General features: G+C 43.4%; 1 protein-coding gene across 1 annotated transcript in view; it reads right to left on the bottom strand.

The window, feature by feature from the left end:
• The window catches only part of PRR7 (proline rich 7, synaptic), a 371510-nt gene that overhangs the window by 270715 nt on the left and 86524 nt on the right, over nucleotides 1-14271 (bottom strand). The gene's annotated exons all lie outside the window — the stretch shown is intronic.

Below are 14271 nucleotides of genomic sequence, written 5' to 3' on the forward strand. Positions count from 1 at the left end.
ACTTCTTTATAATTCTAATCTTTTTTACACTTAAAAACAGTCTTCTGATGCAAACTCTACTTTGGTTGCTGCTGTTCTGTGCCATCTATTCCTTCAATCAGCCAGCAATAAAACAAAACAGCACAGACTTTAAGGAACTTCACTACAAACCTGTGTACTCAGGTTTGAATCTCATCACCGCTTAGTTTGATACTGTGTGAACTAAACCTCTGTATGTTTATAGGTCACTTTGAAAATGGAATATATCGAATTCATTGCACAATTTCTGGGCACAGAAACATTTACTGATTCTGCTAGCTCACTAAGATAATTTTCTTTATCCCAGACCTGGCTACCTGACTTACTAATACATAGCATGTGTTCTGCACCTTGAGGTATTGTAATTGTTTTTACGTCACTTAACCAGTTCAGATTTACCACCAGGCTGTCCCTAAAAATTCTTCTTCCTGGGAGGCTTCACCAGGAAAATATAATCTAAAGCAGTGTAACATTATGAAGTTGAGAATGAAATACAGTCTATACACTATTCCAAGTAACAATAATGAGGCCCATGGGATGTATGTTAAATGATGTAATAGAGGCCCGTGTTTTTAAGGTATCACACAGTGAAATATCTAGGTAGGCTGAGTTTTTCTTGCAGTTTTTATTGAATATTCCACAGACTGTGGGTTCAGCTCCAATTCACACTGTAGATTACATATTATTATATATGTATCTTTGAGCAAATTACTTGACCAAATCATTAACTTCCAGGGTGGTGTGGGTTCATGCAAACCATGTGCATTTGCACAGACTGGTACTTAGTTACTGTATACAAATAAATATATGAATGCATCTCCCTCATGAAGATATGGGCACTGATTTGTCATTAATGTATGCACATGATAAGAAAATGTAAATTACTAAAGAACTGGTTGCTTTTTATCATTTTAAATAATCAGAAAATGTACTAGCACCAAAGATATGCACAAATCAAGTAACTCGGTTAATGTTCTTAGATAAGCCTAAACTGATTAATGTCAGCCATTTGTTCTGTGCTTTACTTTGACTCTGTATGGAGATATATGCAAACGATGAGACTTGTAGTGGGTCTGTAAGCAGAAAAGTGCTGGCTGTTGCTATAGAAGCCAAGATCAGCCATAGCAGACTAACGTATGATGTATTGTGCTTTAACCAGCAGTACCATATATGCACTGTTATACATCTGCCTACTGGCTAAGTGTCTTATTTGGTTAGATATGTTACTATACAGTACAATGGTCAACCTCAAGTGGGCTAATGCACCTATAAAATTAGCTTTATATTAGGAAGGGAATTTTTGTCACAAAAACAAGACTGGAAACAGAAATATAGAAAAAAATGTATCATTCTTACCATAAACAAGTGTTCCAGCTTATTGGAACTTTAGTTTTTTTAAACTGTTTTATTTTGAACAGTTTTGACTTTGTATATGCTAACCATGATTATGATTTTTTTCTATTTCACAATACTGCCATCTCCATGTTTAATATATTAGTTATATAAAAGAAGTTGTCAAATGATACCTGATTATTCATTCTTCCTTAAGTATGTTTCCAAAGGGAATTCTATCTTTGCACAGTTGCCTTTTCTCTACTTGAGTCTACCCTTTTATTTTTTCTACCCACTTCTGGGTTCACTGATCTCTGGACAGCATTACCACCTATTTTGCCTCTTTTATGGACAGTACTATTTCTTTAAAATCATGTCTATTTCTCAACTACTTATTGCCGACTCATACCACAAACAGACTCAGTCAGTTGGCCTTTTCATTGTGTACTGTTCCAAAACAGAAAGCCTAACCTTGTGTCTTTTGCCTCAAGTCTCCCTAGCTCGGGACATACGTCAGTATATCTTGCGAATGTTGCCCACACCATGCCTCCTTCTTGTAACTAGTACCTTCCAAAGTCACCTTGATGCATTTTCACTCTTTTTACTCACCAGGACACCATTCACATGCTAGAATCTTTCTGCCTTAGTAATCCTTTACTCACCCATTCATGCTTTTTTATATGTGTAATGGTGTTATCACCTATGCAAATCAATGTTGTAATAGCAACAGTGATTCCACATTGGCTTTTTCTCCTTTTAATAAATATTGTGAAGGAATAGTGAAGCAATGAATATTGTATGGTATGTATTACAAAAATGCTGAGTGACAACTTTAACAATATTTTGCGAGCTTCAGTCTATACTGATGCTATAAGACACCTAGACTACCTGTATGCACTTACTGAATGAATGGTTCATACATGTATTTTAAGTTCTGTTATATTTATCCTTTCTTTGTTATTTCTGATCTACACACATTTTCTGCATTGGTGTTAACTTAAATTTGCTAGTCAGTTATGTTGTATACTGTTATCAGGAAACCTTTCAGTATGTCAAGATGCAGATGGTTGCTTCACAATTTTGCCTGCATTCCATTGGTGTATTACACTAATATATACAGATTAAGCAAGCAACTGCATCATGTTGGGTTTCATCAGTGTAAGTGAAACTGTTTGAATTACTTACTGTGCTTGCAGTTAGTGTTTCCATGTGTGTGCCATGTGAGATTGCCTTTTTCTCCACTATTACTATTATATATATGTAAAGTAGAGAGAGGGTGTGGGGAGAAGGGATGCTCCCTGAAAAAAAAAAAAAAAACTTTTGGCTTCTTTTTGTTGTTGTTTGTGTTTCTCATGGTGGTGTGTTTTTTGGGTTTTGTTTATTGAAGAGTTGATGGAATGAGAATTATAGTTTCATAGTTTCATAGTATAGTACTAGGCTATCTGCCCTGGGACATTTGTAAGTCTAGCCATAGTGATGTGGCTTTTGCCACCCCATGAGATGGTACAAAAAATGTACAGAATAAATTTAGAATACTGTGCCTCTGTCTAGTAGTGACACAGATGTGACCCCTGGGGTAAACTTACGATCTCCCATCCACTCATCAAGATTTCTCTTGAAAAGAGTCAGTGAGGGGCTCTGCCTAATACGAACTGGGATCTTGTTCCAAAGCATGGGAAGCCTCTGGGTTATGAATCTATTCCTCCAGCATGTCCTATTCATACTTGTGCCGAGGTTTAAGTCTTTAGCTCTCGTGGTCCTGATGGATTTGGATTTTTTGAGGTGGAGCATGTCCATCAGATCCTGATTGGACATGTCCTTGTACGTCAGGGAGAGATCACCTCTGAGCAGGCAGTATGCTACTGAATAGAGCTGAAGTTTCTTTAGTCTGGCAGAATAAGACATATGTTGGAGACCCTTGATCCTCTTGGTGAGGTACTTTTGTGGTCTCTCCAGCTGTTGCAAATGCCAGGTGAGGTACATACAAAATGGGGCATTGTACTCAATCATGGGTCTGATGAGGGAGGAATATAGGGGTACAATGACATCCTTGGATCTGGATGTGAATCCCTTCATGATGAGGTGTGCAAGGTAGAATGTTTTTCTAGCCACTTTGGCAAGGTGGGTGTCAAATGAGAGGTCGCTGTCGACTTGGGTCCCTAGGTCTCTGATTACTTTTTCCGTACTCATTATTATACAGTGACTCCCTATTAATATTCGAAAATGTGCATGCTGATTTGCTCAGCCCAAACCAGCGTGCCCGTTGTAAATCCCACATTATACAACAACCCCCCCCCCCATTAATATTCCAAAACGTGCACGCTGATTGGTCAGCATGCACGTTGTAAATCAGAGTTATAGTAATGGAAAAAGGTCCGGTCGCCCGGACTTTTTCCATTAGTTTGTTTGTCTCTTTCGGCTTTTCCCGGTTAGGGGTCACCACAGCAGAACTCCGGTCCGCTAATGATTGGTAGTGGATTTTTACGTACTGGGTTACCAGCCCTGAGGCACAACCTCAGTTATCTCTGTAAAAACAAAAACAAAAAAAAATCTTGCTATCTCTGTAAAAAACAAAACAAAAAAAAATCTGTGTTTATCAGTGGGAGTGACTAACATTGAGCAGCTTCCCTGCCCGGTTCTGTGAGGCCATTTTGCTTGGGCTGAAGGAGGGTCTCTGTGTTTATCAGTGGGAGGACTAACATTGTCTGTTTATTTGCTAAGTTTTTCTGCATAGCTGCCTAGCTTGAGCATTTTTTGGCTTGTTGTTAAACTGATTTACCTAAAGTCCACTCTTCAAATTTTTCCTTAAAAACTACTTCCTCCTACTATACTACTGATCTAATCAGCCATCCTATAATTAAAAAAGATCATACTCTACTTGACTCCAAGTATTCTCTATCTGTTTTTTTGTCTATTCCTTCTAGCATGTCAGGGGATCAGTTGCTAGTGTGTCCTCTCCTGCCTGGCTGGTGAACTGGGAATATTGAGGCAATGTTACAATTGCCTCATGTACACCACAACCCTCTCCCTCCCACAAAACACAAAAGCAGAGATACACAAAGACATACTCGAGGCTCTGATCAAAAAATACCAAAAAACAGCAGCCACCAAAGAGACACCAACCCAAACCACCACCCAGAACACAACAACACCAACAACATAGACTCACAGTCAGAGTGTCAAACAGTCACAGCCCTTAAGGCCAAACACAATGCCAGACACACTACACAGTGTGACCGTCCACGCTGGGTGTAAGCGACCTGGTACCACCATCTCCTGACTATGAAAAGAGACATGAGGAGCTCTCTTCTGATTTATGTAGGACAGGTATGACCCTGACCATTCAAAGGGGATCCAGTGTCTGTTGCCTGGGATGACATGCTGGACAAGCCACGCGCTGTCTCAGCTTTCGGCTTTTGCACCCTGTCCCTGGGATTCGGATATTCTGGTTCAAGGCTCCTGAGAGCACCCCCGCCATCAGGTTTTACCTCATCATGCGCCCCGGCCCCCAAAATCTGACAAATACAAGGAAGGAGGGGTATCCCAGGTGCAATTAACCATAGCAAGACTTGCTCTCAAATCTACTCAAGCCCAAAACCCCCTAGCAAAGTTCCTGAATTCATAAACTCAAATGCCAAATGGACTAACTAGTCTCATCCCCATCCAAGAGGAGATAACATTGCATCCCACCCCCACCTGAAATAAAAAGACCACAGTAAAGAAACTTCTCAAAAGCCACTTTCACTCTAAAGACTAGTAGTGGTCTCCTTCTACCAGCACCTGCAGGACTGCATGGATAAAAATCCCAAGCAAAACAAAAGACTCTTTGTACCAGGCAGAATCCAGTCTGGTGGACCCCAGCCATAAACAAACATGCTCAGAGCAAATGATGTGAAGATTACTGATCCTACAGACATTGCCAACAACTGGGCTGACAGGTTCATGCAAACTTTCTCCCCCCCCCAACTGATGGTGTCCCCGGCTGTGTGCTCATGAACTCAATGAGGAATTAAAAGCTTGACAAGCCTTATCTGCAAAGCCATGGAGAGGATCATAATGGACCCTCATAAATAAAGACAGGAATTTGTGACTTTTGGATCCAACCCAGTTTGGCTTTGTCAAAGGCAGCAGATGCAAGTTTGCAGATGACTGCAACCTGGCCTAAACTGCAAACACATCTGACACAGATATCAAAACAAGGTTACCCCTAGCTACCAAATAGGTGGCAATCCACTGAGCACAGAAGAAGTTATCAGGACCTGGGGACCCAGGTTGATAGTAGTCTGTCATTCGACACCCATGTAGCTAAGTTCCTCACCAAAATCTAGATCCATCAGAGCCACAAAGAAATCTTGACCAATGGATGATTACCTCAGTGTCACTGCTCGACAGAGGCACAGAAAATAATGGGTATAGTTTATGAACCTATGAACCTATGAACCTATGAACCTTCAATGAAGGCATGCCCCATTCACGTATGCCTGCACACAGAAGGCGCTCTAGCTGAGAATCGAACGGGACAACGTCATGCTATGAGGCGACAATGCTACCGCAGCACCACCACCGCAGTCGGACTTTTTCCATTAGTATAACTCTTTTTTTTTTTTTTTTTTTACAGCAACAGAGAACGCAAGATCTCCGTTGCTTTTTACAATCTGTCTCGCTATGTTAAACGAGTTTAACATAGTGAGACAGCTTTAAAAAAAGCCAGGGGTAGCCCTCAGTCGGCCCAAATACCAAGGCTTAGTATTTTTGCGTCAGTTGCTGTCACTTTAGGACTGATGTCAGATCGTCAGTGGTATAAAATCAGGCAGCCGATGCCATTACATCAGTTTTTCTTGCCCTAACTGTCAGGAGTCCCCACAAATAGGGAGCTAGGTTATGGTGGAAGAACACCACCAGTAGAAAGTAAATACCAAAATATCCCTGTAAGGAGAGAGAGAGAGAGAGAGAGAGAGACAAGGGAGATGGAGGGAGGGAAACCAGGACTGCAACAGTGAATACACCCGAACATCTACATTTATGGTCAATGTGCACAACTGTACTATGTTCATCATGTTTCACTGTTGCAGTTATCACATTTGGGTTGATTCCCAAAGCTGAAGAAAAGGGTGGAGGCAGTCAAGAAGACTGTGGGCTTGCTAGGATGCCCTGCAAGACTGCTGTAGCAAAGCGTGCCCTGGATTTGGAGAAGATAGGCAGGTGGTAATGCTTGGGGAAGGTATGAACAGATGTCCATGTTGCAGCCTCCAGAATATCCCTGGTGGGGACGCCTCTGAAAAAGGCTGCAGAGGTGGAGGTTGCTCTGGTAGAATGTGTCCTGACCCCCTTTGGGGGTGGTTTCCCATGCTGTCTGTAGCAGAAATGGATACAGTGTGCTATCCATTTGGAGATTGTTTGTTTGGATATGGCCTTGTCCTCTGCTCCTGCTGTGAAGCTGACTAGCAATTGATCAGTTTTTCTGAAAGATTTAGTCCTGTCCAGATAGAATCTGAGCTGTCTGTGCACATCTCAAGAGTGCAGAATCATTTCCCCCTTGTTTTGTGGGTTAGGGAAAAAGGTGGGCAAATGTATGGATTGGTTGAGAGCCACACTGGACACCACTTTAGGCATGAGAGATGGGTTAGTCCTGAGTGAGACTCTGTCAGCATGGAAAATGATGAAGGGCTCTACAGCCTTGAGAGCTTGTAGCTCTAATACTCTTCAAGCTGAAGTGAAGTGATGGCCAGAAGCAAGGCTGTTTTCCAAGAGAAAAATTTTAACTCTGCTGAAGCTGCAGGTTCAAAGGGGGGTAGGGTGAGCTTTTACAACAGAAAGTTAAGGTCCTAAGCTGGAGTAGGAGCTCTTCTGGGTGGCCTTAAATTGTTAGCCCCTTTTAGGAACTGTTTGATGAGAGGGTGTGAGAAGAGAGGAGGCTCTGTGCTGTAATGAACAGAGATGGCAGAGGCATGAATTTTAATAGAAGAGAAGGATAGACCCCTGTGTATTAGGTCTGCCAGGTAATCCAGGATGAGAGGTAGGGAGGGCTTTGCCATTCCAGCTCCCTTAGCCTGGATCCAGGTGAAAAACCTTTTCCATTTGTCAGCATATAATTTCAAAGAGCTGGGGCGTCTGACCTCACGTATAACATCTAGGACTTGTTTGCTTAGGCTGGCAACTTGAGGGGTGGTCAGGGAATAAGCCAGGCTACCAGGTTGAGGGTCTGCAATTGGGAATGCATGAATTCTCCATTCCCCCGGGTCAGGAGTGTTGAGATCTGTGGTAGGTGCCATGGTGGCAGGGTGACAGGCTGTGCAGCAGTGGGTACCAGTGCTGGCATGGCCAGTCTGGGGCAATGAGGATTGCCCTGGTTTTTTCCTCCCTTATTTTGAGCAGTACCCTGATATGAGTGATGGGGGAAATGCATAGACTGAGAGGTTTACCCACTGGAAGAATAGAGCATCCACTTTCCAGGCCTTGCTGTGAGGTTTCCTGGTGCAGACTTTTCTGAGCTGATAACTGGAGTGGGAGGAAAAGAGATCGACCTTTGAGGTGCCCCATTTCTGGATTACAGGAGTGAAAATTCTGTGGTCTAGCTGACACTCATGTGGGTCTAGCAGGTTTCTGCATAAGTTGTCTGCCAGATAGTTTAGAGAGCCTGGCAGGAATTCTGCTAGCAGGTGTAGTTGCATGGCTGAGGTTGTGTGCCAAACGGTCATGGTGAGCCTGCAGAGAGGATAATAGTGAGTCCTCTTCTGCTTGTTGATATACCACATCACTGTGGCATTGTCTGTTTTGATCAGTAGAGGTCCTGGGGTGAGTAGGAGTCTGAAGGCCATCAGGGCGTGCTGAACAGCTAACATCTCTTTTTGGTTGATGTGCAGATGTATATGATTTGGGCTACAAAGGCCCTGAATGCACCTGCCATCCAGGTGTGCACCCCAGGCATAGTCTGATGCATCTGTGGTGAGGGTCTGGGCAGCATGGGGTTGTGAGAAGGGAAGTCCCTTGTTGTGGTTGCAAGTTGTTGCCCACCAAAGAAAATCTTTCCTTAGACAAGGTATCATTGGTATGAGAGTTTCCAGGTCTTGACAGTGCTGACACCAAAGGCTTTTTAGGTACCATTGTAGTTTCCTCATATGCAGTCTGGTATATAGAATGAGTAGGATGCAGGAAGCCATGAACCCTAGAGCTTGCAGGATTTTCCTTGCAGTTAACTGGGTTCTGGTTGAGAGAAGTAGCCCGTCAGGTAGGCATGTTTTTCTGGAGTAAGGAATGCCATCTGGGATGATGTGTCTAGGCTTGCATCCAAGAATACAATTTTTTTGTGTGAGGACCAGTTTTGACTTATTTTCATTCATAGTATACCCCAGGGAGGTCAGTAGGTCCTTTACAAAAGTCAGGTGCTGTAACAGCTTTTCCTGGCTGTTTGCCTGAATCAGGCAATCATCAAAGTATGGGTAAATTTGAATATTTCTTTCTCTGCAAAAAGCAATGGCGGGAGCCAGGCATTTTGTGAAAACTCTGGGAGCAGTGAATAAGCCAAAGGGAAGTGCAGATAATTGAAAGTGCATAGATCCTGTCCTGAAATGAAGGTATTTTCTGCATGATTCCCTGATTGGGATGTGTAGGTAGGCCTCTTTTAGGTCTAGGGTGGCTAACCAATTTTGCGAAAACTCTGGGAGCAGTGGATAAGCCAAAGGGAAGCACAGAGAACTGAAAGCACATAGATCCTGCCCTGAAATGAAGGTATTTTCTGCATGATTCCCTGATTGGGATGTGTAGGTAGGCCTCTTGGTAGAAGTTGTCATTGGTAGAAGTTGCTGGAGGGTGAGCATTTTGAATTTGGTTATCACCAGAAAGGTGTTTAGAATGAACAGATCGAGGATGGGGCGCTATGCACCCTCTTTTCTGGGTACTAGGAAGAGTTTGGAGTAGAAACCTTGGCCTATCTGTTCTGCAGGAACATGCTGTATTGCCCTCATGGAAAGCAGGGAAAGGACTTGCTTTATGGCCTCTGCCCACTGGTTTGGAGGAAGATCTGGGAACCCTTTTGGGGTTGGTGGAGTTGATGAACCATCAGTCATTGGTAATAGTGGCCCAGTTACTTGCTTGAAAGGAGAGTTTTCCTCCTAAGGGCACAAGCAGGTGGGCAGAAGTAAGGGGGTGGAGTTGTAAAGTCATTGTGAGTTCGTACCATGAGGGGGTGGCTTTGCACTCCCTGTTTTTGAAGAGGAGGAACTCCATTGGTTAGATCTCTGCATTCCCTGAGGCTGCTGTCTGGGGAGTCTTCTTCCCCTGGGTTTGGGCTGAGCTGGCCTGGAGGGGGCAGGAAAGGACCAGTGCTTGGAGGGGCAATGCCTACTGATCAACAAAGGCTGTACCTGTAAGAAGTCTTTAACTGTCTGCATAGATTTAGCTTTTTATTCCATCTTTTTTAAGACCTCTTCTGGCTTGGTGCCAAATAAATTGTCTTTGTTCAATGGTGTGTCCAATAATTTGGATTTGACATGGTCTTGCAAGGTCTGTTCCTTAAGCCAAGCATGCCTTCTAAGGACAGAACCAGTGACTGCTGCCCTGCAAGATGCTTTTCGGGTGTCAAAGCCACATTGCAAGGTGTGCTCAGTTACTTGACTTGCAGAATGCATTAGCTCTTGTAATTCTTTATTTTCTGCACAAGCAGGAAAGGAAGATATTTTTTGTTTGAGGAGTTCCATGGTATGCTGCTGATATTTCAGCATGTGGAACAGACAATTTAATGCTCTAATAGCAAGAGTAGCAGAGGTGTATACTTTTTTATCCCATCTGTCTAAAGCTCTGGAATCCCTATCTGAGGGGGTGGGATTCTTATCTGAAGTTGCTTTAATTCCTTTAGGTCCTTGAGAGATGACCTCTGGGTCAGCTGTAGGATTTTTGAAAAGAAATGTGTGAGAGTCAGAGACTCCGTAATACCTATCAGGTTTCCTGGGAGCAGGAGGAAGGGTGTCAGGAGTCAAATTGGATTCCATACAAAGATCATCCATTAACATCCAGGACAGGAGGAATGGTCAAATGTCTGTGCTGTGGTAAATCTAAGAATTCCCGGAGTCTCTTTTTTTTTTTTTACTGAGGATAGTCCTGACATTCCCATTGGAAATGCTCCCTTAAAGAATGAAGAGTTTCCCCAAATGAAAAATCCCCAGGTGGAGAGGCAAAAGGAATGGATTTCTCTGCATCAGAATACTCATAAGCAGACAGAGGTTGTGTATCTTCATATTCAGATGCATCAGAGTCATCAGACTCCTGTTCGGATAAAACTACTGGGGACAAGTCTCTTTCTTTTGTAAGGGGTAGCCTGGCTTCCTCTAATAAGCATAATAAGGTATTTTGCCATTTTAACCATTTGAGATTGAGGCAAGGAAGCAGGTGCCTGAGCTTGGGTCATCATTTTTTTGGGTGTGGTTCGTACCCTGGGCCTTAGAAACTTGGTAGTTTTAGAAAGAACTGAAGATGTGAAAGAAGTCATTGGTCTTTGTCAAGTATCGGTAGTGCAAAGTACTTCCTTGGAAGTCGGTGCCTGCTTGGCGGCTCTGGACCCATCCAAGGAAGAGACATCCGCAGGATCCTTAGTTGAAGAAGAGTCTTGCGGCATACCCGACTCTGAAAGGTTCTCGGTAGTGGCCTGCGAATCCACAGAAGCAGGCATCAGGGGCTGCAAAAGCACCTCACAGAGGACTGGAGAACTGGTGACTAGCTTAGCGGAAGCATTGTCAACAGTTTTCGACCTGTGCGGTCTGTGTCTGTCTTTATCCTTATGTTTTTTCAGAAGATCGGTAGTTGGATGGCTTACCGAAGCCATATCTGAATTCGAGGACTGAGAGCGAAAATATCTAGCTACAATAAGGGCCCAACAATGTATAGTTCTGGCGTTGAACAAAGCACAAAAGTGACAGTGGGGGATGTCGTGGTTTGGGCCTAAACAGGTGTCGCAGTAAGAATGAAAGTCTCAGTGTAGTATTTGCTTTCCACAGGCGAGACATCGGTTAGAGCAAGAAAAAATGATTCCCAATGGGGTACTTAGCTTTAGAAGACTTCAACTTCAATTTGGAAATGAAAACTCAGGTAGCGGCTGACCGGTACTCATGCGAACTGCTTCTGCTTTGGTCTCCTCAGCAATAAAGACTGATGTAATGGCGTCGGCTGCCTGATTTTATACTACTGATGACCTGACGTCTGTCCTGGAGCAACAGCAACTGAAGCAGAAATACTAAGCCTCTGGTATTCGGGCCGACTGAGGGCTACCCCTGGCAGGGTAACCCAAATGTGATGACTACAACAGTGAAACACGAAAGAGCATCATGTACTTTCACTGCTCACTCACCACACTGGATTGTACTACAGTTTATTGTTTTGTGCATTACTGCTGTAAATAGTGCATGTATTTTGGGCTCAGTTGCAGCTAAACTTGGTGGCAATACAACAGTGAGTCATGTTTCTGTGTATTGCTGGCAGTGATAGTACCATATAAAATGGTGTGGTAGTACAAAACATGAGGCAGAGCTGGTCGACAGTAGTGAGGTTACAAAACTGTGAGCTGTTGTGACTTGCACACCAGGATGATTACTGCTATGTCTTGCAGTGCTCCCCTTAGTATGAGATACAGCAAACTCAGAGTTACCATATTTAAGCAGCAAGGAAGTGGGGCACAGTTCTAAATTAAGGATGGAAAAGGAGCCAATTCCCCATGGGAAAAAAGGTTTTAAAATGTCAGAATATCTGCAATATACTAATTTCTGTTTTCTGCCATGAGTGTATCAATGTTCAAGGTCTAAACATCAAGTTTCAGTTATTGAAGTTAAGCTAAGAAATCTGTTTTATGATTACACTTCTCTGTGTTAAATAGTAGTGTTTTACTTTTAAATCATGAAAAAAATTATATTTCATGGCAAAACCATAAGAGCCGGAACCATAGAGCAAGGGAGAGGGAGCGCCCCTCCACTTTTACAGCTTCAATGGAGGACTCACGCGTGTGTTGCATGAATTTTAAACAAAAGCATGAGTGTGAATCACGTCATTGCTGCCAGAGTCACCCACAGTAAGCACTGCCATTTATTTATCATTTATGTTTTAATCTGAAACTGCTGCTGGGCTCCGTTAACATGAACACTGTAAGTTATGCTGGCCTGTACTCAGTTTATTTATGCTGGGCTCCATTTATTTATGCTGGGCTGGGCTTCGTTTATTTGTGCTGGGTTGTGCTCTGTTTATTTATGCTGGGCTGTGCTTCATTTATTTATGCTGGGCTGTGCTTCATTTATTTATGCTGGGCTGTGCTTCGTTTGTTTGTGCTGGGCTCGTGTGTGTGTGTATGTATATGCATGAGTTGGTTTGGGCATATGTAGTGTGTGTGTTTTTGTGTCAGACTGTATGATGGTGAATGTCCAAGTAATCTGGAATCACTGTGGTAGAACACGTGTTAATTTTCCCCAAGATGCAGTCACATCATAGGTTCATACTAGGCTATCTGCCCTAGGGCATTTATAAGCCTAGCCAGAGTGTGTTTGGCTTTCGCCACCCATTTTAAAATAATTTTGCTATGCCCTTTTTCGAGGTTAGTATACTGTGCCTCTGTCTAACAGTGACACAGAAGTGATACCCGGGGTAAACCTACGATCTCCCATCCACTCATCAAGATTCCTCTTGAAGAGAGTCAATGAGGGACTCTGCCTAACCTGGACTGGGATTTTATTCCAGAGTAAAGGGAGCCTCTGGGTTATGAATCTGTCCCTCCAGCATGTCCTATTTATTTCAGTGCTGAGGTTCAAGTCTCTCGAGCGTAGCTCGATGGGATTTGGATTTTCTGAGGTGCAGCATGTCCATTAATTCCGGGTTGGACATGGCATTATAAGTCAGGCACAGATCGCCTCTGAGCAGGTGGTATGCCACTGAGTAGAGCTGGAGTTTCTTTAACCGGGCAGCATATGGCATCTGTTTGAGCCCTTTGATCCTCTTCGTGAGGTACTTTTGGGGTCTTTCCAGTTGCTGCAGGTGTCTGGTAAGGTACATCCCAAAAGGGGCATTGTACTCAATTATGGGCCTGATGAGGGATGAGTAAAGAGGCACGATGACCTCCCCTGATCTAGATGTGAATCCCTTCATGATTAGGTGGGCTATATAAAATGTTTTTCTAACCACTTTGGCCACGTGGTTGTCAAATGAAAGATTGCTATCAACTTGGGTCCCAAGGTCCCTAATTACTTCTTCTGTACTTAATGGATTACCACCTATCAACTTGGGTCCCAAGGTCCCTAATTACTTCTTCTGTACTTAATGGATTACCACCTATGTGGTAATTTGTGGGCACTTTGTTTTTGCCAAAGGGGATGACTATACACTTTTTGGCGTTTAGCTTGAGGCCATGGCTCTGGCACCAGTTGTTTGTTTTTATGAGGCCCTTTTGGAGGATGCTTGTGTCGGCTGGAGTGTCAATTATGGTGCCCAGTTTGCAGTCATCTGCAAACTTGGTCAGCCACAGTCCTTCCGTGTTGGCCTGTACCTCCGAGAAATATATACCGAACAAGAGAGGTCCCAGGACTGAGCCTTGTGGGATGCCACTTGTAACTGGTTTGGAGTCTGACATGGCTCCAGCAATTCTAACCATGTGGGTTCTGTCCTTGAGCCAGTTTGCAACCCATCTAGTGACATAGGGGTTTATATTTAAGCTGGTGAGCTTATCTATAATGCCCGAGTGGGGTATTGGATCGAAGGCTTTTGCAAGGTCCAGGTAGGCTGTGTGGACCACCTTCCCCTCGTCAATGGCCTTAGTGACTGTTTCAAAGAAATCAACCAGGTTTAAGAGGCAGGATCTGCCCTTAACTAAGCCAAACTGGGTAGGATCCAGTGTCTGTAGGTCCCTAATATCTTTATTTATGAGGTCCATGATGATCCTTTCCATAGCTTTGC

Source organism: Protopterus annectens, chromosome 4.part0 (genome assembly GCF_019279795.1).
Source record: "Protopterus annectens isolate FY-2018-M chromosome 4.part0, PAN1.0, whole genome shotgun sequence".
Lineage (NCBI taxonomy): Eukaryota > Metazoa > Chordata > Ceratodontiformes > Protopteridae > Protopterus > Protopterus annectens.